Source organism: Cebus imitator, unplaced genomic scaffold (genome assembly GCF_001604975.1).
Source record: "Cebus imitator isolate Cc_AM_T3 unplaced genomic scaffold, Cebus_imitator-1.0 Scaffold35, whole genome shotgun sequence".
Taxonomy (NCBI): Eukaryota; Metazoa; Chordata; class Mammalia; order Primates; family Cebidae; genus Cebus; species Cebus imitator.
In genome coordinates, this window is record NW_016107350.1 from 3587085 (window position 1) to 3610907 (window position 23823).

The 23823-nt window shown below is 35.0% G+C and overlaps 1 protein-coding gene across 1 annotated transcript in view; it reads left to right on the forward strand.

Moving 5' to 3' along the window:
• Window positions 1-473: 473 nt before the first annotated feature.
• The window catches only part of CDH18 (cadherin 18), a 1130917-nt gene continuing 1107567 nt past the window's right edge, over window positions 474-23823 (forward strand). The window contains exon 1 of the mRNA XM_017524647.2: window positions 474-864. The gene's annotated coding sequence lies outside the window, so the exon portion shown is untranslated. The remainder of the gene's footprint in view (window positions 865-23823) is intronic.

Genomic DNA, 23823 nt, shown 5'->3' on the forward strand with positions numbered 1-23823 from the left:
TTAAAATAAATCATTATAATGAGATGTTCTTTAATTAATCCTAGTCATACCAGCTACTGGAGGCATTGTTTATAGCAAAAAAATTTGTCAGCATATATAATTTTTTACTGAATATATTCCTACATGTTTGAATGAGAAAGATCCTATCACACATTGCTACTCTGCAGCAATTTTTATATGATAATAGATAGCAGGTGAGGACATATAATTATAAGTTATCAGCTGGTTAAGAAGGGGTAAATTTTTAAAACGTAAAAATCAGCAATAACACTAAGCTTGCTTTAAGCCTCTGCCCTCTCAAGTCCTATCTCTAAGGGAGATAAAATAATGAAAAATATTTGGCTAAACTGCTGGCAAAACTCTTATTGTTTGTAACATTCTTGGAAAAGACTCTTGGGACTAGCAGTGGAATCCTTGCTATTGATTGGCTGGTTAAATAGGGGACTATTAGCTTCAGACAGGCTAGATTGATTATACAGCAGCAGCAGGAGCTGAGACTCCGAGCTGAGCGAGCGTCAGGGTGAAAAGGAAAGAGAGAGAGAGAGAAAGAGAGGGAGAGAGAGAGAGAGAGGAACGCAAGGTGGGGAGGAAGCCAGTGCACGTTCCATAGAATCACTATGTGACTGCTTGTGCCCGATAATCTTGCTCTGTAGCTCCCTCAGTGAACAACTTACTGAGAGGTGCCTTTCTTTTTACAAGAGGATGTCAGCTGTGAGCTCCAGCAGGAAATAACAGACTTCACCTTGGAATAGCTCATCTTACTCCTGCATCATTAAAGCGGATTTTGAAAAGGAAACAAAAATCAAGTCCCTCTTCCAGTTCCACTTTGTTCCAGCATTGAACAGGAACATTTTCATGCTCCAGGTAAGGAAATTAAATTTTTATCTCTCCATTCCTTTTTAATCATTAACGGCAAAATACATCATAGCTTTGCATGTTTTTAAAACTGAGTTTGCAGTGATGCATTTAAGTAAATTCTATACACAAGTGTGTGGATTTAGAAATGTGGAAATGCATACTGTGTTTATATTAATATATTTGCCTTTTGAAAAAGCTCCAGGTACAGATTTTTTTTCAAAAATAAGACCACTATATCATAAGTTTCTGTAGCAGATGCTCCATGTAAAGAAGAAATATAAGCCAAGTTCATATTACAAAGTACATTTTTTTGTGACAACCTTACAATATTTTCATAAATATTGTTTTTAACTGTTAAACAACTTTGGTAAATAATAGCATATCAAGAAAGGATCATTACTGCGTTAATTATCAATTATTATATTTTATGCAAACATAGATGCTATCATATGCTTTTCAGTAATTGTTGGTTATTTTTTCTGAATCTGTTTTTTGATTGTAGTTTTAACTCTTCAATACAAACAGAATATTTCTTAAAAGATGTGACATTAGACTGCCCTCTTATTGTGGCTACGATGGTCAGCATTTGTTCATAAGAAAGTACTGAGCTAAGGCAAAGAAATATGACTCTGGAGATGTTGAGCTATTTTAGAGTTCATTGCTTACCTGAGGTAGCATCAATTAATGTTTTGAGTGTCAGGAATGCTATGTATGGGTTAAGCATCTGAATATATGGGAACTTTGCACATATTAAATCCTCTTCTGGGAAGAATAGACTTTTTAAAAATGCTATCTGAGGAAATTGATGGGATGGACTGGAAATAATGACCTGGGGCAATGCAGTCCTGATGTATTTGATTGACCTTAGTTTTATAGGTCACAGATATCAACTGCTAAGGAGAAAACACTGTGACAGAAAGGATTTATTTAATGCTTGCTGGAACTCAAATGGTTTGTGACATTTTTATGTCAATTTATTTGCTTTTGGATTAATTAAGAGATATTTTACTCCAAAAATTGCTCTGACTGTCCTTTTGAGTGAAGTTTCCTGAGTCACTCCTCTAATCAAAGAACAAACTGCCATCTGTGATAAGTCACCAAAAGTTTTTAATATGTTGTTCGATGTTTCAAACAAAAACACGATTGCCGAACTTATTGGTAGCCAATGTTTCTGAATTTATAATTATTACATATTCTATATAGTTGTTTTGTGTGTTTTATTCAGCCTTGTTTATATTTTAAATAAAAATGCATATTTGAGAAACATAATTTTATGACATTCATTTTGTCTTCTGAATGCAAGATGATATTTAGATGTTTCCTAATAATGCAAGTGTTATTACAGCTACCTTGGTATTCTGTTGATGTAATTATATCAGAAGTGAATAATTGAATTGTTGATATACATTTTGGAAAGTACAGTTGGTTTTAGGAAGTGGAGATATGGGTTAAATAATAGCAATGTTTTTGTTTTTAAATTGAGTCATTTGTTTTAAAAAAAAACTATATATACTTCTTTTAAGTATTATATTTGGGAAACAAATGCCGAACCATTAACTGAGAATGGTGACCGGTACTACAGATCCTATATTTATGCATATAGCTGCAGTATCATGCCAAATTCACATGTGGAATTTGTTTTAAATCTATTATAACCTTGTTTAGTTATTGTTTTGCTTATATTAAGTATACTTTTAATAGTTGTATTCAAAATTATATTTTAATCATTCCATTTTATTATCTATTGCTAAATAATATAACCTCTCACTCAAGGATGCAACTTGGTTTTAACAAATTCTTCTACTCATTTTTAAGTTTCATATACAAAATTACTTTAAATTTTATAATTTTTGTTGCAAGAATCTTAAGTATCCAAGTTGCTTTATACAGTTCAGTTTCCTCCTGGTACTTATTTATGGGCTATATTGATTTATAGGAAATTAAGAAAAACTTAATTCCAATTTTTTATGAGACCATTAAAATTTTAGCATAAATAGATGTAACATCAGTTCTTAATTTTTTTCTCTGAATAGGCGTATTCTTCCTTCAAAAATACTTTAAAAGTGATTTCTTAGCACTCTCTGCTTCTTGCACTAGGACATTCTTCTTAGCTTATCCTCAATATTAATTTGATTTCCTTTTTTGTTTTCTTACAAATTCCTTAATTTCTACCGTAAGGAATTTAATCCCATATTACTAACAGGAAATGGTCAATGATTGGAAAAAAAGTTTTATTTAAAGAATATTTCACACTTTCCAGCTGTGTAATGAATATGCCTCCTGCATTCCAGATCAGTGCTCTTCCGGAACATGATTGAGGAAGACAAGCTTGCTAGAAATCACATATGTAAGCAACACTCTGAGTCTGAAATCTAACAGCTTACTTCACCAATTCCTCTTAGGGGTTCTCACCTTTGTTTGCATTTTTGAGAGAGCTCTAATTGACCTTTTATTCAACCCTCCATTCACTTCCATAGTGTCAAGTATCTTTGCTGAATACTCATTTTAGCCATAGTGAAACAAGAATTGAGAAAGTGCAACCTCTTCTGTTTTTACAGATATCTGAACCATTAGGGGGCTCTTTCTTCCTGTGTTATACTCATCAGACCACTGAAAGAGGTTATAGAGCTTTCTTCAAGTGTTTTCCCTGTTTTTACAGTGTGGAGACTTTTAAAAGTAGCTTTATGCTACTCCCCACGCAAAGAAACATTTAAGATCAATATGAAGCCTTTATTTTCACAGGAAAATGAAATATATCGTATGCTTTTCAAACTCACTGTCTTTAAAATATTCTTGTATATAAAATGCTTAATCCTTAAAAAATAAAAATGGCTTGAAATATTAATATGACCTATTTTAGGCAAATGTAAAGATGATATGTTATGCAAGTAGCATCATAAGAAATAAAAAAACAAGGCCAAACCTGAGGGAAGAAACTTCCTTTACATGATCTCCATATATCTATGGACAGCATAGAAAGTCAGTGACTCTGTGGCTTTCCATGCAGTTTGCTTTCAGAAGAGATCAGCAGGCAGCTAAAAAGAGAATATTACCTTTTTTTTTTTCTTTTCTTTCACAAAAATAGAGATAGCAGACTTGAAGATAGAAGAATGTTTTAACTATCCACACCCACATAGAAAAAACATTTTTAAATTCCAGAACACATTGTATGTATGGCATGACATAAAGTTGTCATTATATACACAGAGGCTCATGGGAGGGTTTATTATGGGAAGAAGGAGTATTTCTCTTATCACTTTTGAAAGCCAGGTATATTGACTTGTGCTATAGACTTTCTTAATAAATGGAAACATATTCCTCCCATCTCTACAGCAGCTAGAGATCTTCTCTTACTGCAGGACTTGTTTGGGGGTTATGCAGCATTTAATAATGAGTCCATGAACAAGCAACTGACTTAGTCGGTCTAAGCTTTCTTGAAATGATGCTAGCTCATGGAAAGAGAAAGAAGTGACATATACAATGTGAGTGACACTTCTTTTGAGAAGTCAGAGAAAAGGAGGAATTCTAGGCAATGAATCATGGGATTCTATCATTTCTTGCATAGTTCCTTGACTTATCAGTGTAGAACAGCAGTTGCTTAAATAAAATAGAAAGATGAAAATGGTAAAGATACATCCTTCACTGGTGTTTTCAAAGTAAATATATAGGTTTCGATTCTCTGCTTGAAAATTTACATACTTTGAAAATAGCGAATTTTGAATGCAACTAGCATATATATATATATATATATATAATATACAAAGTTACGTGGAAATCAATCCACATCTACTGGTATATAGTATAATGCTGTTCTTTCTCACGTAATTAAATTTTGATAATATAAATTTTTGAGCAGTGTGACTTGAGAGAGAATTCTGATGCTATGTATTTGATGTCAACCATAAACAAAATATGTTAAGGACTTTAATATCTTCTAAACAGAGATCATCTTTTATATTAAAGTAGCACAGATATGGAGATGGGCTAAAATTGAAAATAAGATAAACAAAAATGCAACAACTATATAGAAATTTTTGTATGTTGCAAAATTTTGCTAAGAACCAAGAGATAAACATAACAATGAAATGAATATATTCATGTTTTCTGTGTAATGGTAAAGAAGTAGATGTATAGCTGGGCGCGGTGGTTCAAGCCTGTAATCCCAGCACTTTGGGAGGCCGAGGCGGGTGGATCACGAGGTTAAGAGATCGAGACCATCCTGGTCAACATGGTGAAACCCCGTTTCTACTAAAAATACAAAAAAAAAATTAGCTGGGCATGGTGGCACGTGCCTGTAATCCCAGCTACTCAGGAGGCTGAGGCAGGAGAATTGCCTGAACCCAGGAGGCGGAGGTTGCAGTGAGCCGAGATGGCGCCATTGCACTCCAGCCAGGGTAACAAGAGTGAAACTCCGTCTCAAAAAAAAAAAAAAAAAAAGAGAAGTAGAGATATCACTGACATGTAATATTTCTCTGTCTCATAGAGTATGGGGAAATTCTCTCTAGGGATGTGGGAAGTAGGAAAATTAATAACTGAAATGGGTAATTTTTAATATAATAGGTTGATATCAGGCTTTGTAAGGAAACAAGAGGACACACGTCTATTGGGTTTAATCTAATGAATTTAGATCTTGTTAACAATTAGAAAGTATATGTGGGTTTCCCTTTACCCTCTTGTTGTTATGATCAATGAACTGAATTGTTTTCTCTACAAAATCATTCCTTGGCCTATTTGTCTTTATAAAACTATGTTTGTATGATTGGATGAGATGTGTGTGTGTATCTGGGTATAGTTGTTTTTTATAAAGTCTGAATAACACAGAAATAGAATCACCTGTGCTATATAACATGATTTACATACTGTAACTTTCACTTATTTTCTCAAATTATCCTCTCTGTATTTGATCCTTCCCCCAACTCCAACACACACACACACACACACACACACACACATACACAGGCACTGCCATTATATCTGGTTATTTTACAGTAAAATTTGCTTAGATGTAACTTTAGATGGGTCCATAGGATGCCTCTTCTGTTGCTTTACTTCCTGTCCGTTAGAACTCTGTCTTGAATCATATACCTTCATCCTTGAGCCAGCCCTGCTGTTTTCCAAACTGTAGTCACTCTTTATTTATTTGTTTGTTTATTTATTCATCTACTGAAGGGCATCTTGGTTGCTTCCAAGTGTGGAATATGAGAGGATTTTGGCCCAGTTTACTGAGAATAGAGGAAGATAATAAATCAGACTAGAGACTGCATTTTATTCATCATAATTTGGATAAGGTATAAAAGAGATTGAGTGTTATTACATGTCTACCAGATATACTAATGCCACTCATAGGTTTAAAGTTACCCATTCTCATCCATTCTTGGCAGAAATAAAATGAGATAAGATCCAGTTGCGAGGCATTGTGTATAGTGAACATTGTTCTATGGCAGGCAAAGCAAATGGGTTTCAAACATCTATGGTACATATTTCTTTTTTTTTTTTTTAATGATCAGGTTGTATCTTCAAATCAGTTTCAGCTTTACAATAAATGACAGAAAAGAGGAGAGTTTCTATATACCAGCCATACCCCCAACTCTGCCAGTTTTCCTTATGATTAACATCTTGCATTAGTGTGGTATATTTGTTATAATGGAAGAACCATTATTGATTCACCGTTATTAACTTAGGTTCATAGTTTATATTAGAGTTGACTCTGTAATATTTCTTTTCTCAAATTATCCGCTCTGTATTCAATCCTTCCCCCAACTTTTTACATATAATGATGTATATCTACCATTATAGTATCAGACAGACCAGTTTCACTGCCCTACAATTTGCCTGCGTACCACCTAGTTATCTTTTCCTCAGTTCCTTCTCTGTAACACTTGAAAAGCACTGATCTTTTTATTTTTTATTTTTTTGAGATGGAGTCTCACTCTATCGCTAGGCTGGAGTGCAATGGCACGATCTCAGCTCATTGCAACCTCTGCTTCCCAGGTTTAAGCAAATCTTCTGCCTCCGCCTCCTAATTAGCTGGGATTACAGGCGACCGCCACCCCGCCCTGCTCCTTTTTTTTTTTTTTTTTTTTTTTTTTTTGAGACGGAGTTTCGCTCTTGTTACCCAGGCTGGAGTGCAATGGCGCGATCTCGGCTCACTGCAACATCCGCCTCCTGGGTTCAGGCAATTCTCCTGCCTCAGCCTCCTGAGTAGCTGGGGTTACAGGTACGCGCCACCATGCCCAGCATATTTTTTGTAGTTTTAGTAGAGATGGGGTTTCACCATGTTGACCAGGATGGTCTCGATCTCTTGACCTCGTGATCCACCCGCCTCGGCCTCCCAAAGTGCTGGGATTACGGGAGTGAGTCACTGTGCCTGACCAGCTCTGATCTTTTAATACATTTGTAGTTTTGTCTCTGAATGTCATGTAGTTGGAACACTAGGTAGGCTTTTCTGATTTGCTTATTAACAAGCATTTAAAGTTCTTTGATATCTTTTATGGTTTGAGGGCTCATTTCTTTTTACTGCTGAATAATATTCTATTGTATGGATGAACTACGGTTTGTTTATTCATTTATCTACTGAAGGGCATCTTGGTTGCTTCCAAGTTTTGGCAATCAACTCATTTGGGTAAATACCCATGAGCGTGATTTCTGGATTATATGGTAAGAGCATGTTTATTTGAAGGAATACATCAAAATATTGGCTTGGAGTACAAGCTATATAAATGATTTTGAAAATGTTTTAATGTCTCTGACTTTCTTTTCCTCTCCATTACTCTTTTCTTTTCATTTAAAATGGAGGGCAATGTAGTTGGTTAAACAGTCTCATGTTCTAATTCTTATATGAAGGTGGGTATTTTCAAGACTTGCAGGCATCCCACTTAACGGCTCTGCAGCTGTTTGCCTGTCTACTCACTGAAAGCAGCATGCAGTTATAGTATACTAGGTGGGTTAACGTGTATAAGCCCCTTCGAAATAGAAAGTGTTTGAGATGAATACGGGTACACTATACACTGAATATGATTAGATATCCCTCAGAAACAAAATGTAAAGTATTTGGTGAGAGAAAGCTCTTTAAGGAAGAAAATACAAGGTAGAGTTTTGTTTATGCCCCCCTTTGGTGCATTTATTTGAATTTAAAAGATGTTAATATTGAAAGCAAAGGATTGGACTAGCTTGCTCACAAACTAATTACATTTTGGAAGGACTCTTGAAATAATAGACAAATGTGTGTATGAAGTATAAATAAGACCATCATTTTCTCAAGATGTATATTGGTCCTCAAAGGAATAGACAGAAAATGTATTTCAAACACCGTAACTTTCTCTCAGTTGCCATCTCTGTCTTTGTGTGTGGGTATGTATGCTAGCATACTTTTTTCTAGTGAATTAATTTATATTCTGAAATGCCCACTCTTGACATTCATTTAATAATTTATGTTTGCTTTTAATATTCTTTTTCATAAAGTTTAGTTGTTGGCTGGAAGAGGTACTCAGGGTATCATTTCTACCATCTAGTTATTGAATACTTCTGTCATAAATCAATATAACTAACTCCTTGACTTGAACTCAAGAACTAATCAATGTATTGCCAAAAACATTACTTAATAAAGTTTTTCTTAAATTGAAATGAGAACAGGACATTTTGACCCATAGCAGCAACATTATCACTGAGAATACTACGGGTTTTTCAAAAGAAATGTTTGAAGCCCAGTTATACAATTCCGTTGATAGAGGCGAAAAAGAGAGTAGGTCATTGGACTTCAAATCCAGTTCCTTCTGTGTCAGACGCTCATTTTCTTTAACGCTATGTTATATCACCACATTTACTCTAGAACCTTCGAGAAGGCCTTTAGCATTTGCCAGCCTGTGTTTGTCATCTTTATAATAATGGCATGTACCTTATAGGGCGAATCCACAGGTTCAATGAGATTATAGAGGTAAAAATCTTAGAAGAGCAACTGACAAAATCACAGATATATGAACAACAGTAGGACACATATTTTAGTCACATATTCAGTGCTTCTAAATTCACAGCTCTTGAAAATCTGATCTAAACTGTCTTCCTTCTAACCTTCATTCAACCGTCCAAGAAATATTTGCTGAACACATCCTAAGTATGACATTTTTTTCTTGATTATTCAAGTGTCTGCAAAAATGAATAAAAAAGAGTTTAGGCATTCTCCATCTAGTAGACAAGGAAGAAAACTGTCCCAGTCCTTAAGCTGTTTTCTTTGGTGTTTAAATGTCCCAGTCTGTCCTCTCTTCTATGATGCTGAACTGGGACAGAGGCTCTTGAAAGAACATGAACTCATTAAGATCTCCCAAGAGAGTACTATATAGAGTTGCAAAGCAGGACAACAGAAAAGCACCTTCTCCTTTCTTTTCTGTTAGCTTCCCTTATCAGCCTGGCCTCATAATGCTTTTCACCTCCACAGCAGTGGGTAATTCTAGAAGCATTTGCTTCTCGTTTCCATCTGTTCCTAGTACTCCCAAAATGAGCCTCACTGTGCCACTCATTGGTTACAGCACCAGGCAGGCACGGCTTATTCCATTGCTCCGTGGAGCCACTTCTCCATCTTTCAGGTTCTCATATTATCAATAAGTAGCTGTCATTGAGAAAACAAAATATTTCAAACTCATTTGTTAAAAATAAAAAAAGGTGAAAAGAATACTTCAACACAGAGCGTGTAAATTGAAAGTTTATGTCACACTTTCTAAAAAGCATTTATTTAAATCTAAAAGATCATAGAAAAAGAACCAAGAAAGTCTCTTTTGTTCTCCCAGCCCTAGGAATGGTGGCTGCTTCCAACATTTAAAATATTTGCTACCTCGCTGTTCCCTTCTTTATTTTCAGTCTTCCAAGAAATGTATGGAATATTTTGTTGAAGTAACTGCTGTGCTTTCTGCTTACCTGACTCATTACTGACTGAATAAAGATTTCATGCTTGAAATGGATAAAGAAAAGTTCATATCAGAAAATGAGTGAGCTACCAAGGTTGGGTCCAGGGAACTGGTTAGATCATGGCGTTTGGCCTTGAACACAGTACTGAAAAGTTTGCTAATGTTAATTGGAGTACTGGCAATCTATGGCATGCACTCACTTTTCCAACCAGCTATGTTTCTTTGTGGTACAGAGCTTTCTGAAGCAAATCTCGAGTAACCAAGTGGTAACTGTCTTTCACTCTTTGTTCATAATGGTGATTACAAGACTATAAGATGAAATAATTGTTTTAATTGCACTTGACAGCTTACAGATAAGCCAACAAGCCAGAAAAAAACAAAAAACAAAAAACAAAACACACACACACACACACACACACACACACACACACACACACACACACTTAAGCTCATGGCTTTAAATAAAGAGAATCAGAAAGCTTTTAAGGCCATATGAGTGGGGTTACACTGAGAAATTTGAAGCAACAGAAGCTTCCTTCCTCTGAGTATGTAGCCTAACCTTCTATTACTTGATGATCTGGAGTAAATCACCTGAGGTACTTGCGGTGCTAAGGTAGTTCATTTTCTTCTAGATTTAGTCACACCCTAAGTATCTCTTCACCTTCCTAATTAGAGTCAGCACTCAGCATTTTCTAGAATATATATAAAATCTGGCCCAGGAGGAAGTAGCTAGCACTTCAAATTATTTGCAAGATTTTGCTAATTGATGTCAGCAAAAAGCAGGGGACTATGTGAGTTACTAGATTTTAAGAGAATTAGACAAAAGGTGACAAAATATAATACTGGATTTGGCCAAATTCTTCAATATGGTTTTACCTACAAGAGCTCTGTTTTTAATGGGGTTGCTTGCACACCTGAAAATAGCACTAAGGGCTTCTTTGATTGGTTGACAGAAATGTGTGTTCACCAGTGACCTACATTCTAGAAGGTTAAAATGCTAGAACATTTTTTATCATAACACAGAAGGAAAAATGCAAAGGCTCAGGAAGATAGGAATGTCAGGGCAGATTGAATATATGCAGGCTGACTCCGCCCTCTCTTTCACTTCTCTCCCATCTGGAGATCTCAGGATACTCCATACACTAAGGCACTAAATAAGAGTATGGATGAGAGTAATCAGAATATTTCAAGCACCAATTTAAACATTTTAGAGTGCTCTCCACAGAAGTCAAGACATGATGGTAGAAGATGCCACCATTGATATGCGCCCACTGGTATCAATGGAGATGGAGAGATTCCAGAGGAATAGGAGCCAAGTAGCAATGCTTAATTAGCTGCCACAGCTCTGAAGCTGCACTTACCAAATAAGCAGCAGGAACTAAGTAGTAATCAGGATTTTACTTGCAAGGATCTTTGCTGTTAGCCCGTTGATTATATTCTTTCTATTAAAATTTTACTGAGTATATACAACAATGAAAACAACAAATTTAGATCTATGATCAGAAACCCAACTTGAGTTCCCATTATGAAAAACCATGGCCTCTAAACCAGTTCTCAAAACAAGGCCAGTTCACATATATCTGGAACAACTTAATTGACTGGGGTGGTGGATTCCCTTGAGTAAAGAAGAACTATTCTGCATCAGGTATACATTGCAAATTTTTCCCCAGTCCTTCTTCAAAGGAACCTGTGGCGACTTGCTAGGGTGACCATACATGAAGAAGAAAAATATATCAATTTTTAAAATGTACTCACTAGCTTTGAAGTGGTGCTAATTTCTGGTGACCCAAAATACACTGTGACCTCCCAAAGTGAGTGATTATTGTGATCATGTGATATATAAAGTTTTGACCTACATTTAAATCATAATGAACTCACCTATTTTGTTAAACCCCCTTATAATTCTTCCCCTATTTCCTGAAACTATAATTAATATAAGAATAATTGGCTAATGGCAATGTCTTTTTGTTAGATTTCTAGCCCTCACAGTGAGAATATTATGGGATAAAGAGCCAAATGAAAGCCTCTGAAATTTTTTTCTCTCTAAAATGGCAAAAGTAATACAGCTTTTAATAATGGCTAAAATGTTTTTAAATGCAAGATTTTATGCAAAAGGAAAGAGACCTTTTTCATTGCTAAATCTGAAAAGAGATTCCAGAGCACTTGATATTTGAGTTGTATTTAAAATGGTGATTTGGGGAGGTGGAGGTGGGCGGATCACCTGAGGTCAGGAGCTCAAGACCAGTCTGGCTGACATGGTGAAAACCCGTCTCTAATAAAAATACAAAAATTAGCTTGGCATAGTGGCATATGCCTGTAGTCCCAGCTACTCAGGCCACTGAGACAGGATAATTGCCTGAATCCAGGAGGTGGAGGTTGCAGTGAGCAGAGATTGCACCAGTGCACTCCATTCTGGGTAACAGACTGAAACTCCATCTAAAATAAACAAACAAACAAATAAATAAATGGTGAGAATTATGCAAGAAATAATTGTGGAAAGAGGACATTAAGAATGATTATGGAGGGATGGGAAAATTGCACGTTGTTCAGCATGGCTGAAATGTAAAGTCATTATGAGGAAGCAGGAGCTATGGGCCCTGGAGAGATAGGTGAACAGATTGTGGAAGTGTATGTTTAATATTGTGCTAAAGAATATGCATGTTGTGAATGGTAAGTCCTTAAATGTTTTTAAATCATGGAGTAGCACGATCTAATTTCATCAAAAGATAGAAGTAGGATACTTCAATAGTCATATATTATGCTTGCCATGGCCTCCTTTGTATAGCTAGAGATTACTGGGGCAAATATATCTCACATAGGCTTCTCTGCTAATTTCTTTAATTTCAAGTGTTAGCCTCAAGATCAGAGTCCCATATTGTTTTGTCTAATAGGATGAGTTTAAGGAGCTCTTTTGTGACTGCTGTGGTACCAGATGTAATGTAACTAAATGAGTGACCTAAGTTAGGAATAGAGCTTCCTAACTTATCAGTTAATTTTTTGTGCATACTAAGTACACTTTAGATTTGTCACAACCAGTTGTTTGATTTAAGCCTGTGAATGGATACCTGAACTGCAGCAGTAAAGGATTTTTAAACTCATGAACACTAATTAAAAAATAATAATAATTGACATTTAAGTAGTTTCCTTTTAAATTTTGTTTATTAAAAAAAAAAACACAAAAACAAGTTGAACTTACTGTTAACAATTAAATTGGGGAAGATTAAGAAGCCATGCCAAAAGTATAAAAGTATATTCCTATTCTGTTAAGCTGGAAACTGTGCTTCAAAACACTGATCAAACAAGAAACCGTTGTTTGTCTACATTTTAACTTGTACACTTCAGACTTTTGTTATTGGGTTTAGATGATACCTCTATTTATGAGCTCTCACAAATGTAACCAAAGAAAACATTTCTGTTGACACCAATACACTTTTTCTCACTCTGCCCCATCCCCTATTTTTTAACTGTGAAGTAATTTAAAAATAAAAATATATTATTTGTTACAGAGGCATTTGTGCTTTTTTACTGTCATGCTATAACTCCCAGACTAACGATTAACTCAGCGTGAGTCAAATCTCACTGATCTTTTTGGAGTTAAGTTTTCCATGTGTTGTAATAATAAAAAAAAAAGATGTATACTAGTTAGAAAACCATGCTAAAAAAAAAGCTACCTTCTCAAAGTATGATCTATATGCCAGTGGAATTGACATTTACTAGAAGCTTGTTAAAAATGATAGAAATACACTGGCATTAACTGAATAAGTATATACATTTTAACATTATTCTCAGGTGGTTCATAGCTATATTAAAGATGTAGAAGTGCTAAACAAACTTATTCTATGATTTCAACCTAATTGTTTTATTCATATTAAATACTATGTTTTTTCACACTGTTTTAATTTTAAATTAAAAAAAAAAAACTCAATACTGTTTTATTCCACAACACTGTGTTAAATCTAGAAATAAAAGAATAAAGCCACAGTTTTTTTTTTTTTTTCTGGTAAAATACTACCGTTAGGAGAACAAAATAATTACAAAACAGTAGTTACAGTATTTTTAATAATTATTATAAACTGTATTCGAATATAAAGTTCTAGTTAACTCTATGAAACATCATAATGCTAAATGCAGGTAAAACACATTTTTATCATATACAGTATTCAGATCAATTAATTATTGGCAACTATCCCTTTATATAGATCATATTATTAAAATGTTTACTAACCACATTCCACATTTGCTTAATGACATAGGTACATGAGATTGCCTTGTTTTCTCAAATTTTCTCATGTTCAGGGGAGATTCTTCAGGCATTACTGAACAATAATAGCCTGCATTCCTTTGTGTATAATACCAAACTCATATTTCTTCTTGTCCCCAAGCAACTTTGAAACTCTTGATACTAATTTCTATTTCTCTTTTCAAGAGTTTATTACATGTATTAACTATTTTAAGTGAAAAATCAATTCCCACTACATTATCTTACCCTTTGGATTTGTGAATGTACAAAGTAGGTCACCTATTTTCTTTTCTATTATGGATATCTGGTTTATGTGAGGCTGTGTCTATAAATTTTATAATTAAACTTTTCTAAATTTTTATTGTAATACCTTTGAATATTGCTGTAAAATTGTTGCATATACTTTTTGTTCATAATAGTCTATTTGATTTGGGACCTGTGTGGCAGCTCTTAGCATAATATCATAGAAATGATAATTTCAAATAAAAATGCAAAATGTCATTTGTTTTGAACTTTTTGGAATTATTTTTGAAATAAATTTTAATGAAGACATTACGAGATTGGAAAAAAATCAGTTTTATATGTAATGTTCAATCATGAATTATTTTAACTAAGAAAATCATTTTATTGCATTTAATTTTTTTCTCTTTTGAATAGACTTTATTTTTTAGGATTCACTTTATTTTTTAGGATTCTCTGTACATGCAATGGGTTTTGAAAAATATGTAATGACGTGTTCACTATTACAGTATCATACAGAATAGTTGGACTGCCCTAGAAAATCTTCTATGCTTGACCTCTTCATTTCTTCTTCCACCCTTACCCCTGGCAACTACTGACCTTTTCTCTGACTACATAGTTTTGTCCTTTCCAGTATTTCTTATAATTGGAATCATACAGTATGTAGCCTTGTCAGATTGGTTTCTTTCACTAAGATGAATTTAAGGTTGTTCCATGTCTTTTTGGTTTGATAACTCATTTCTTTATAGCACAAAAAAATTCCATTGTCCTCATGCACTACAATTTATTTTTCCATTCATCTATTGAAGGATATCTTACTTGCTTACAAGTTTTGAAAATTATGAATAATACTGCTATAAACATCCATGTACAGTTTTTTGTGTGGATGTAAACTTTCAGCTTATGTGGATAAGTACCAAAGAATATGAGTATAGATTGTAGGGTAAGATTTGCTTAGTTTTGTGAAAAACTGGCCAACTATCTTCCAGCATATCTGTGTAACTTATGTTCCCCACTAGCAAAAACTGGAAGTTCCTGTGGCTTCATATCTTTGCTTTCATTCAGTATTGTCAAAGTTCTGAATTGTGGCTATTCTAACACATGTATAGCAGTATCTCACTGTTTTAATTTGCATTTCTCTAATGATATATGATATGGAACATTGTTTCATATTACTTTATAGCTATCTTCTTTGTTGAGACATCTGTTCAGGTCTTTGGCTCATTTTTAAAAATGTTTATTTATTTTATTACCTCCTGTTAAGCATAAAAGCAAAACCATCAAACTAGATTCCTTCAACATGTGCCCATTGAGCACACACAGTGTCCAATCTGTGTGTAAAGGTAGATGGTTTGGGTTCTCATTATCTACAAACTTGCTTTTAAAACAACTGGGGCCGGGCGCGGTGGCTCACGCCTGTAATCCCAGCACTTTGGGAGGCCGAGGTGGGTGAATCACGAGGTCAAGAGATCGAGACCATCCTGGTCAACATGGTGAAACCCCGTCTCTACTAAAACTACAAAACATTAGCTGGGCATGGTGGCGCGTGCCTGTAATCCCAGCTTCTCAGGAGGCTGAGGCAGGAGAATTGCCTGAACCCAGGAGGCGGAGGTTGCGGTGAGCCAAGATCGCGCCATTGCACTCCAGTCTGGGTAACAAGAGTGAAACTCCGCCTCAAAAAAAAAAAAAAAAAAAAAAAAAAAAAAAAAAAAAAAAACAATAAAACAACTGGGCAGCCGATGGCTGTGTGAATGTACGCTTGCTTCACATATTCACTGTTTAAGCCATAACATTAGACCTCTCTTGCAATTTCTTAGAACAATTCATTCACAAATGATTATTGCTAGTAAAAACTCCTTTAAAGACATGTTTAATTGGTGACACTTAGCTTGAACACCTAACAGTAATTATATATAACCCCATTTGTGATCTTCTCCATGCACAACTTTTTGATCCCCTGTTTACATCAGGTATGTAACAGTATAAAACTATCCATGACACTCTAGGGCACTGCTTTATCTGTATTTTGCATAGGTATTTTCCCTGACTGGCTAAATAACCTTTGAAGGCAGTTTTTAGAGTACTAGTTGCAGAATAGACAATAGGAGCTCAATAAATATATGTTGAAAGAATCCAGTTTGGTGATCCTGTGGTTGTTCTCAATAGGAGGTATTCTTTTTTTTTATTGGCTCATTTTTTATTCTGTTTGTTAATTTTCTTACTGCTGAGTTTTAGGATGCTATGTGTATGTTGGATAATATAATAGTCCTTTTTGAAATATATCTTTTGAAAATATTTTCTTGTAATCTTGGCTTGTCTTCTGATTCTCATAATATTGAGTATAATTTAAGAATTTGCTCTTTAATTAATTCACCAACTTGGCAAACATTTGTTAGGTACCTATGACAACAATAAAGAATAATTTCCAGTTTACCCTGAACTTAGTCTCGTAGAAAAGAGATTTAGATCACCTCTAAATAGAAGAGTTGTCATGAAGATCAGGCTAGTTCTAACTAGGAGAAGCTGATCAGGCTACTTGGTAGAAGCAGCTGATACCAGCTGATATTTCTCCACTCTGAATCTCTCTGCTCTTAAATAACCTTTGAGTCTTAATGGATTTGTTCGTGTGTGTGTGCGTGCGTGTGTGTGTGTGTGTGTGTGTGTGTGTGTGTGTTGGGGGTCAGGGCAGTACTTAAAATCATTATATGATTCTTAACATACTTTTTCTTCCTTAAATATTATATACTATTTTGTCACCATTTTATTTGGCTGGAAATTTTCATCAACATATATTAAATCATTAAAACTGTAATATAATTATGACTAACAATCTAGGTATTTGGAATTTGGGTTCTGAAAATAGAGCACCCTCCATGATTGTTTAAAAGTCATGATATCCATAGGAAGACATAGAATTCTAGGGCAAGTCCTTTTAAAAATCATCCCTGTCAAATAAGAAATTCAGAAATCTGTGACAGCATGGGGGCCTGATGGCAGAGAGTATGCTGATTCAGTTCTTGAATTTTCAATGACAACTTCTCACCTGCACTTAGCAGCTGTTTATTGCTTGGTTCACTGGAGCATATGATGCTGAACCAAACCGTGGGTCAATAAAGTCATTTGCAATGATCAACCCGATGAGTGAAAGAGGTGATGAATCAACCAAAACTCCTTTAGGCAACAGACCTAGCAGAGAAATTTTGCACTTTAGGTAGTAACATATAATCAAATGAATCAGCAGCGTGCACATCTCCCTAATTAATTTTAGTACCTTAGGAGAAGGCATGCAATAAACTTTTAAATCCTTTTTTTTGTTTGTTTAACAGAGATGTTAGTGCATAAACAGCAAACTAGGCAGAAAACCTTTCAACCTTGACTTTATAGGCACTTAGACAGTGATTTCTTGATTTTTATATTATCTGGTTTGAATTCAATACTAACTTGAATATTCTTCACATTTCTACATATTCTTCTATTAGTTTAAAATAAAAAGTTATTGTAATTATTATAAAAATGACATTACTAATTTTTATATCAAGAAAGTTATAATAACATCTGTTCTTTTTTGAGAGCATACTACATGCCATGAGCCAAGTGCTTTACATGTATTTAATTGCTGACAATTTAGTACTTTTGGAATTGTTTAAAATGAGTGCCACATTATGTACCATACTAGTTCAAATTAATATATGATTAAATAACCACTTGCTATGCTTATGTTTGAATTGCAAGAATGAGACTCATTACTGATTTACACCAGTTAACATCTGGAGTTCCGATGTTATAACGCCATACTAACTGCTTACATGAGTCATTTGATTCAATGCTTGTGTTATCCCTGGGGAGGGAGGTGTCATCACACTGTTTGATAGAAGATGAACTGATGTTTACCAAGTAAGCTTTGAAATTTGGGTGAGGAATATTATAATCAGAATTTTACATTTCTTCTCCTTGAAAATCCTACTTGTCATGAAAATCTTAATTTTTAAATTAAATTTATATTGGCAAATATTTTTCTGCTAAAATAAAATAATGAGTCACTTTTGGGCCAGTCTGAAGGAAGAAATGCTTGAGCGCTTTGTAGGAATTAATTGTGTCTGCCCCTAAGCAGTGGTTTTGGCTTTACAGAGATTCATCCACTCAACAAGTATTTGTTCAGTGCCTGCAGGTGACAGTAGGGTTTTCTTTTCTCTATCAGAGTTGGCTTTATTTGAAATCACCCCACTTTAAAAAATTTGAGGCAATGAGAAACCCACAGCCTTCTTCATGTGTTCTGTGGATCCCTGGAAAAACATCAGTTCATATAAAAGGCTTTTCAGTTTCATAGTGATCATTAAAAAATGTGGAGACAACAGATGCTGGAGAAGATGTGGAGAAATAGGAACACTTTTACACTGTTGGTGGGAGTGTAAATGAGTTCAAGCATTTGAACTCGCCACAGTGTGGCGAGTCCTCAAGGACCTAAAAACAGAAATTCCATTTGACCCAGCAATCCCATTACTGGGTATATATCCAAAGGATTATGAAGCGTTCTGTTATAAAGACACATGCACATGTATGTTCACTGTGGCACTGTTTGCAATAGTAAAGACCTAGAACCAACCCAAATGTCCATTGATGATAGACTGGACAAGGATAATGTGGCACATATACACCATGGAATACTATGCAGCCATAAAAATCGATGAGCTCGTGTCCTTTGTAGGGACATGGATGAATCTGGAAACTGTCATTATCAGCTAACTGAAACAAGGAAAGAAAATCAAACACCACATGTTCTCATTCACAGTTGGGTGTTAAACAATGGGAACATATGGACACAGGGAAGGGAGCATCACACACTGGGGTCTTTTGGTGAGGGTGAGGGTAGGGATAGTGGGGTTAGGGAGGTTAGGGAGGGATAACATGGGGAGAAATGCAAATTATAGGTGACAGGGGGATGGAGGCAGCAAACCACATTGCCATGTATGTACATGTGCAACAATCCTACATGATCTGCACAGGTACCCCAGAACCTAAAGTACAATAAAATAAAGTCTTACTGGCCCTCAAGTCTTTTTCTTTGGAATTGCATGATTCTGGACCTCAACTTTGCCTCTTCATGAGAACTATGTAACTCCTTCCCATATTTCCACAAACAAAATAAAAATATGACAGCATTCTCATCTGTCCCTCGATGTGGACCGTAGTGTTGAATCCAAACTTGAAGAGACTGAAGGGATGAATGTATCATATGAATACCACAAACTAAGCATCATGTAGCTCCTGTTTATGTTTTCAACTCCCAAACCACCAGAGATTTTACTCTGGCTCCTTCATTGCATGCAGTACCTGGGTTCATGCCAGTTCTCAGGCCATTCTTATCTCTTACTTTCTCTGTAATTTATATATTATATATTTCACTCACTTTCCTAAGCTATTTAAATAAATGCCAAGTTCTTCTCACTTGGTAGTCTGGAGATATTAATCTCTTTTATACTCCTCCTGTCAATCTCAAAGGCTTTCTGAAGGCCAAGATGCCTTCTCTATAAGGAGACATGCTTTCCTTAGGAGGCATTTGTCAGTGTGTGCGTGTGTGTATGTATGCGTTATTATTTTTTAACCTCTTTGCCCTATTCTGTGTTGTAAATGCCCAAGTGTCAAATTATGACAATATAGAAAATGCTAAATCTTCAATGGAGTGGTCACACTTCCTTTGCTTTGAACAACTCAAGTTAATAAAAACTGAATGAAACAAGTGTGATTGTTATAGAATTAATTATATCAAGCTGAACACTTTGTCTCTATAATTTATAGTCCTTGGTCATAGAAATTTCTCTAGGTCCATGCATCAAATGTCTGTTTCCAAACATGATTTCCTTATCTGTTTGAACCATGTTTATGTGAACCTTTAAAGTCCTAATTACTTGCCTTTAAATGTTTTTGCCCCATATGGTGGATTAAAATATCATGGCCAGAATGAAACACAATAATCCATATTTAGTTTTTTCAGTGAAGGATAAGGGATGTAGCATTTCCTTATTTTGAAGTGCAACACTTCAAACGAAGATATATACGGATCCCTTGTAGCTACAAAGCAATTTATTGACAACGAAAATTCCTGATTCTTTCTCACATATGTGTTACTAATCAATATCTCTTCCTCTGTGATTTTTAAATTTTTAATATTTTTTCTCCTATTTTCATTTGACAACCATGTTTCCATGTAACCATATTCAAATAAATATGCATTCTTGTTTTCTTTACTTATTTTTTCCCCAATCTCTCCATGCAATTATTGGTTGAACTAGTATTCTCTTGGATTTCTTTATACTCCTGAATCCCGTACTATTTTGATATTCTCTATAATATGTCTTATTATATATGTGAAGCAAACAATATATTTCTCACAAAGTTGCTAATTAACATTTTTCATTTTGTGCCTATTACTATCTGTTGTATAAACATACATACTAGTAATTTCCTGAAATAGTCTCTTTTGTCTTTTGTATATTATAATGTGGGATTTTCAAAAAACATACTTACCCTCTAAAGCTTCAAAGAAATATGGTTACTTCCTTTTAGGAATAGGATGCCCCATCCCCAAAGAATATTATTTATGTCAACCCCTCTTTGAATTATGAGGCAATATCTTCTTATGATAGTCCCAAACAAGAATAATAAGAAAATGTCACCAATTACTTGAAATCATCATAGTTAAGAGAACAAAATCCCCAGGCATTTTAGAGAAAGAAACAAGCACAAATCTACATTAATCCTTCATTCGTAGATTAATTCTTTTAAAACCATTTACTTAACACCGTCTTAATTTTATGCTAAAAAAAATAGTCACCAAATGGCTGGATGCAGGGAGTAATCCACTGATACTTTGAAGGGGGCCAACATTTCATGGGAAAACAGTCTGTAAATATCTGGTGTCTTGAGTGCTGAATGATGACTCATATGCTAGGTTTCTGTAAAGCAAGAGCCTGCTGCTAGAGCACGCAGGAGTGAGCATCTGAGGATACAGTAGTAAGAGATGAGAACTGGCCTGTATAATATGAGAAAGGTGTCTTATGTAACAGCCTTCAGTAAAAAGAGTGAGTATTAGGCTGGGGATGTGTATCTAGAATTGAACTTTTCAAAGTGATTGACCTGTATCTCTGACCTCTTTGCAAAGTGATTGACTCCGGGCATCTTGCATAAACTATATTGCAGTGGTCCCTTTAACACATTTGCTTCCTAAGCAGAGGATGTCTTTTTAAATGGAAGGCCTTTTAGATCTGCTGAGCACTTTGATGGGTGGTTGCACATATTTTAGCCTGAAGCCTGTCAGGACAGCATGAGACATGTTAATTGCTCTTGCAATACTTTTATGATTCCTCCACAGAAAGTGAGAAAATCAGACTCTTCAGCTATGCAATATTCTGTTGGTGATATGTAGAACAATTGATGGTGGAAAAAGCTTTTAGAAAATCATAAGGAATGAGGGACTTATAGCAATGTGGGGTGATAATGTAAAGGAAACCAGAGTTATGTCGACTCTCTCATTTTTGGCTTTAAATATCGAATGAATGCTAGTACTCTGCAGAATTTACAAAGAAGGGAGGAACAGTTTGAAAAGCAGTGAAGATAATGGATTTGGTCGAGAGAATTATAGAATTCAAGATATGTGGGGGAGTGTAAATGTGAATGCAAAAGACCTGTGGGAATTTTTAAAAAGAATAAAGTAGATTGGTGAAGAATAATAGAAAAGCAGAGATACATTTGAAGTAATCAGGGCTTGAAGTTTAAAAAACAAAAGGCAGGAGTGATTTGCAAGTCTGTCTCAGTTGTTTAATGCTTTGTAACAAATCAGTCCACAATCTGAGTGCTCAAAACAGTAACTATCATTACATGATATCTTAAAGAGTCTGTGTGTCAGTAATTTAAGAAAAGCTTGTCTTGGTGGTTCCCGCTGGTCTTAGCTTAGACTACTGTTACAAAATACCATAGATTGAGTGACTTAAACAACAGACAATTTTTTTCTCATAGTTCTGGAGTTTGGGAAGTTCAAGGTTAAGCTGCTGGCAGATTTCATTCATGATGAAGTCTCTCTTCCTGGCTGGTAGATGACTGTGTTCTCCGTACATGCTCACATGACTTGTTCTTTTTGTGTTTGTGGAGATAGAGAGCTCTCCTCTCCCTTTTCTTTTAAGGAAACCAATCCCAATACAAGACCATCTTTATGTCTTTAAACCTAATTACCTCCCAAATATCTCATTTCCTAAATGCCAAAACACTGAAGGTTAGGGCAACATGTAACGTAACACGTAAATTTCTGGGGGAGGTGCTAACATTCAGACCATAACTTGGCTAAAGATGTGTGATGCGCTTATGCCCAGCTCCATAAGATTGGAGCTGCAGCAGCTGAGAGATATCCTCACATATGGGTGTCTTCATTTAATCTCAAGCTTCTCCAGTGAATCTCTTCACATGAGCAAGTTTGGGCTTCTTTACTGCTTCAGAACAGTAGAGTGGCTTATCTGGTGATGCCAGGTTCTGGTGCAAATGTTCCAACTCATAAGCTGTGTATTATCTTGTATGACCTAACCTCGGAAGTCATCCACTGTCACTGCTGCAGGTGTCTATTGGTTACAAGCCTATCCAGATTAAAGTGAAAAGAGTTAGATTCCACTTTTGATGGACAGCGGCAAAATTCTTGGACAGCACATAAAGGGAGAAAAACTATTGCTACATTTGGAAGATGTTATGCAAAAAAATAAATAAGTGATCCAATGTGTAATCATTGATGGAGATATAAAAGATGATAATTTCTAAAAATGTGATTCGATTTATTGCTAGTGATAAGCCTTACAAAGTTGTGATAAAGGCAAAAGTAAGATTTCAATGATATAAGAATTCAGTGAGAAGAGAGGAAATAGAGAAAAGGTGTAAAAATTCCATTCATAAATACCGAAGATAATAAATAAGGTAGATTATCTAGACGGTTAAACTTTACAAAGATTGACTTTTAATATGTGAAAGATGTGAACCTGTTTGTATGCTAAAAGGAAATTATGGCCCTTGGGACAAATCTGGCCTGTAGCCAATTTTTATAAATCAACCTTTATTGGAACACGGCCACACATTTGAGCTTCAACAACCAAATTGAGTAGTTGTGACCAAAACTGTCTGACTCACAACATCTAAAATACTGACTAGATATCTAGCACTTTACATAATTTTTCTTTCCACGCCCTGAAATAGAAGAGAAAATAGTAAAACATTACATTAAAAAGATGGGGGCAACTAGGAGGAGTGAGATTCCTGAAGAGCTGAAAATTTGTACAGTCCTCATATTCGTTCAGATTGTACCAAAACAGGGACTGGTATGTAAGATTTGGTACTGAAAAAACTTATTAAGTAATAAATGTATAAATAAGAACAACAGCTTTACTAAAAATTTAATCACTCTTTAGGAGTAAGAGACAATACGACTGATCTAGATTATTTTGTGGTCTAGAGACAGATACTGTATAAACTATTGGTAAAATAGTACAAGTACTTTTTTCATTTCAAGTGTGGGTGAAGAATATTGTTCAGTCTTTTTTTTTTTTTTTTTTTTTT